General features: G+C 44.4%; 1 protein-coding gene and 1 pseudogene across 1 annotated transcript in view; one reads left to right on the plus strand and one right to left on the minus strand.

Moving 5' to 3' along the window:
* Positions 1 to 4987, plus strand: part of ROR1 (receptor tyrosine kinase like orphan receptor 1) — a 393156-nt gene that overhangs the window by 73445 nt on the left and 314724 nt on the right. The gene's annotated exons all lie outside the window — the stretch shown is intronic.
* LOC109373929 (14-3-3 protein theta pseudogene) lies at positions 995 to 1582 on the minus strand (annotated as a pseudogene).

The raw sequence follows: 4987 nt of genomic DNA on the forward strand, positions 1-4987 counted from the left end.
GAGAGAGATTGAGAGAGGTTGAGAAAAGTTGTGGCTCTTGCTTTCATTTCTCATGGTGCTGAGGTGGACTGCCCCTCACATCTGTTTTCAACCCCCACCCTCAATAGCAGAGTTATATTCTATTAACTCAATGCACCTTTTCTTTGTAATTCATGTCAGCTTTCCTTCCAGCCACCTGCACAGTCTCTGGCTCTCTTTCTGGCTTGCTCTCAAGACTGTGAGTAAGTTCTTTGTGTGTTTGCTGTTTTTGATAACCTCATCCCAAGATTTAATGTCAAGGTGGGGGCCCTATTAAAGATGCTATTAATCATCCCGTCTTTGTTTGAAGATTTCCGTGTTGGCAAGCGGGTGGATAGAAGTAGCTGTGTGTTTCCCAACCAGATGTACTGGTAGCTGGGATGAGGGCATTCAGCTGACGCACATTCCTATCATTATTTGGCAAAGAAAAGGCCACTGAGATTAATAGAATAATCCTTGCTTGTGATCTGGATGCATCAGCTGAGTCGTAGAGCCTCAGTGTTGGAAAGGACCTGAAAACCATCTACTCCAATGGCATGATTTTATACTTGAGGAAACTGAGGCAACAGATAAAAGAAGTCATTGAAAATGATAGAATGTCGAGGCTGCAAGAGACTTCTGACACGACCTAGCCCTGCTCTCTTATTTAATGGGGAAGACTAGTGAGGCCTTGAGAAGTTAAGTCACACTCGTGATGTCACTAACACACCTTGTTACTGCAGGGCAAAGAGTCTACTGGTTCCCTGACCTCAGGCCCAGGAGGCGTGGCCTGAAGATGAGACCTGTACCTGTCAGTCTCTAGGGCGCATCTGTGGGGTTTGGCTGATATGGGAGCAGCCTGTCTCACCCTCCTTGTGCTGTGGTGTATGTTTAGTTCTGGCTGGATAAAAGGAAGCTTCTTTCGGTAAGGCTATGGACCGGCCGAGTTCCTGGACGTCCCCTTCAAGTGGACTCTCCAGGGTCTCTGGTTGAACTGTCAGTCCAGTGTTCTTGCCTCTGCCCTCTCAGCCTTGTGAGGTCTTTTTCTGCCTTGGTAGATGGGACTCCCTTCTCCAGTGTGGCAGGAGTGAGGAAATCGGTGAGGGAGAGAAGCAGCAAGGCAGTGGGGCAAGAGGTGCTGGTGGGTAAGAGGTGCTGGGTGCCCGTTTTNGGTAAGCTCTGTCGTTTGTTTAAGATCATCACCACAGTGCAGCTTCAGCAAGGTACCGGAAGTCATCTCCCCTCATTTCCAGATAGAAGACCTTACTTTCTAGATTAATTGTGTTGGTTATTAAATCCTTATCCAACAATTCCAGGATGGTGGTGCAGATGGACCTCAGTACCGTCTCCCGATAGTGCTTAATCAGCTGCAACTTCTTGACGGAGGTGTTGGTTTTCTGCTCCATGCTCTATATGACCCTCCAGGCAAACCAGCAGTCCCCTACCATGTCTTGCAGGCCACCGAAAGCAGGTTGGACAGCTCGGCGTCCTGCTCCATCACGGTCTTCATGTAGGTGGCCATGTTATCATAGCGTTCAACCTGCTCAACTGGCTTTGCCTTCAGGATAAGCTCGGTTTTCTCCATGGCGACAGGAGGAAAGCAAGGGCAAGCACCCACCTCGATAGGGAGGAGGCATGTGGAGGGCCTTTATGTCTCAGCAGCCGCACAGCCGTGGCCATTTGTTTAACAGACATTTATTTAGCATATACATTGTGTCAAGCCCATTGCTGGGCACTAAGTGTTTAAGGATGAATATGATGGTTCCTTTGAATGCTCTGCCTTTGGATCACTGAGCGTCCAGCAATCTTTTCATATGTTTGATGGAGGATTTTATGCACTCTCATGGTTTCAGCTACCTCCTGATGCTAATGACCCCCATGTCTATATCTTTAACCCATATCTATATCTTTAACCCATTTGACTCCAGTATTTAGCTCTTTGTTGGATATGTCCACATGGATGACTCAGAGGCCTCTAAAATGAAGTTATCATCTAACCCCTAGGACCTCCTATGTCCCAACCTTGTACCTGTTATATATTTTATCTCAGTTGGTGACACCACTGTCTTCTCCTTCATCCAAGCTAAGTAATCATTGTATTCCTTGTTCTCTCATACCTTCTACATTTAGCCACTCACCAATCCTGCTGATTTTCCCTCCTAAATAGATCCTAAGAACTGTGAGAGATTTGAGATTTTACTCTACGTGCAAATAAATTAGTTGGCCTGCCACAGTTTCATGGATGCTGGCAGAAGACATGAGACCCCTATGTTAGAGACAAAGGGATTTATTACTCACAGCAATAGCAGTAGCCAGAGTGTCACCATTTTCTTGTGCCAATTCCCTTAGGGTGTCATGAAGAGGGCCAGAGGACACCTATACATGCAATGCGTGTGTTACAGGAGAGGAACCCTGAGTTTAGGAACCCCAAATCTTTTATATTGTACTTAAGCATGATTTCCCTTGGCTCCAGAGGAAACCCGTATCTTCCAAGGCTGTATTTTCATATACATACCTTTGAAAAGATAATCTGGAACCAAGGGTAGCCAGTGATTTGCTCACAATATGTTAAGAAACTCAAGAGACCCACAGAGAATTGTCTCCCAGCAAATATGTCTTGCATCTGTTCCCCGTGCTCCTTCCTGACACCGTTGGATCAGGCAACCTCAGTACTCACTGGACTATTGCAATAGCTTCCTAACTGGTCTTCCTAATGATTCAAGTCAGTCTCCCACACCTTTCTGGAGTAACTTCCTGAGATGAATCTGACTGTGTCCCTCTCCTGCTTAAAACCCTTTACTGCCTCCTCATCGTCTATGGGAAAAGCCCAAGCTCCTTAGCGTGGCACTAATGGGGTTCTCAGAGCAGCCCCTGCTCACCCTTCGAGCCTCAGGGAGAAGCAGCATATCAGAGTAGTTACCTCCCTTACTACCCAAGTTGCTTAACCTATGTGATCTCAGTTTCCTCGTCTGTAACATCAGGATGATGGAACATACCTCAGCAGGATATTGGGAACATTAAGTCGATCTCATACATAGTAAGCCCTCGGTCAGTGTTCCTTGCTGTGGCTGTGTCTTTCCACTCTGACTTGGACTTTAAGGTCTGGCCAACATGGTTTTCTGTTCCCTCTGCGTAGCTTTTCACCACAGGTAGTGCCTTTGTCCCCGCCATCCCCCAATCCCCAGTGCCTTGGTTCAGGCTGGTCAAACACACTCTTTCTTTCTTCCTCTTGGATACCCTGTGCATGTCTCAGTCATTGAGCTGGAGGTATTTGTTAATGAGTCAGTCATTGCTCCTAGACTATGAAGTCTGAGAGGATGGGGCTGTATTATTTATCTTTGTGTTGTTGGCACATAGCACGTGTTGAAAACATTTTGATGACTACATGAAAGAATAAAAGGAATTCACAGTCTACTGGGGTGCTTGAAGGCTGGGGATGAGAGATGGAAAGCAGTTAAGTAGCTTGATAACAGTGAAGGGAAGCTGAGGAAGTGTTGGGCCGAGGTGAACATTAGGCCCTACAGGAGTCCAGTGCAGGGGAGTGTGCTTGTTTAGTGTGGTTCGTGTGGTTTGCAAGTCTGGCTAAAGTTATCTATTGAATGAAAGCAAGCAGCCCTTCTATGTGATTCTAATTGTTCCCTTTCCTAAAAGAAGCTATTGCAAATGAAAGGTCATGCAATCTGCCTTCTTGTGAGATTTTCAATTCCTCAGAATACAATGAATTCTCTGTTACCTGGCGGAGTGGGTAGAATGGAACTTCTTTTTAATTAAATCGTCTCTGCAACAGAAAGTGACTTTATCCCTCTTTCTGAAGTTCTCCAGGTCTCCAAGGCCTGGCTCAAATCACCCTCCTTGAATTGATTGTCCTACTGGTGCACCCGGCATTGTGAGTTATCATTTCATGTGAGCCTGTCTAGTTCCCTAACGAGAGGGAGGTTTTGGGGAACTTTTTTTTTTCTTCCCCTGAACTGTTTAATGTTGTGCTTTTGAATTAAGTAAGCCCTCCACCTACATTTCTTGACCGACTGGGATTCTCCGTATATGTGATAACAACCTTTGAATAATTAGAACACAGCCCTAGTTTCAGCCAGTGAGCTTCTACAGGACTTCAGGTTGCCCACTATAGCAGCTTCTCAATGCATGTTATTAAATGTTTAATCTCCATTTTTTATTACATTTGAAATAAGGCAAACTGAAATTTCTCTATATATTAAAAATGATATGGAAAATACTCGTATTGATAAACCAAAAGTCAAAAAATAAAACCCCTGAAATAACCTAGAATTCAAACCTAGTGATAACTACTTTTAGTATTTAGAATATGCCTCTTCTCTCTCTTTGTTTTATGTTATTTATTCTCTCTCTGCTTCTTTGTCTCTCAACATAAACGGGGTCATATTTTACCATTCATCTGACAGTCTGCTTTTCCCCCTTAACACCAATAGATATTTATTAAAAGTGATGGTGCCAAAGAATTTCTTGTAGCCTGCAATTTCAGCCCTGGACCCGCCATTTTGTCTTGTTTGTAATTACCTGTCCTTTTCTTGATTGCTGTTTGTCTCTCTGGAGTCACCCATTATTGTGCTCTGATCTTTGATACCGGCACGGGTCTTGATAAGTTCCAGTTTTTTGGAGTGTCTGCTGTGTCCCACATACTTGTGTATGTTTTACACACACTTTAAAAATGGATTTCCTGATTATTTGAAGTGCCCTGGTATTTGTAATATCCATTTTAAAGGTGAGGAATTTGGTCTAGGAGCTTAATAACTATAAAAGATCATGAAGATGGAACTTGATCTTAGTCTTTATGCCTAGCACCGTTTCCAGTGTGTAAAATTGCCACCTCACCTTCACACTACTTACTTAGCTTCAAACTCCTGGAATACTGGCTTTTAGGGGCTGTGTCTAATCAGCATTTGGCTGAACAGTGTCCCTCTAAGGGCACCACAACCCACACCCCCGGGCCAACATAGTGAATTTCATATGGTTT

Source organism: Hipposideros armiger, unplaced genomic scaffold (assembly GCF_001890085.2).
Source record: "Hipposideros armiger isolate ML-2016 unplaced genomic scaffold, ASM189008v1 scaffold_755, whole genome shotgun sequence".
NCBI classification, from domain to species: Eukaryota; Metazoa; Chordata; class Mammalia; order Chiroptera; family Hipposideridae; genus Hipposideros; species Hipposideros armiger.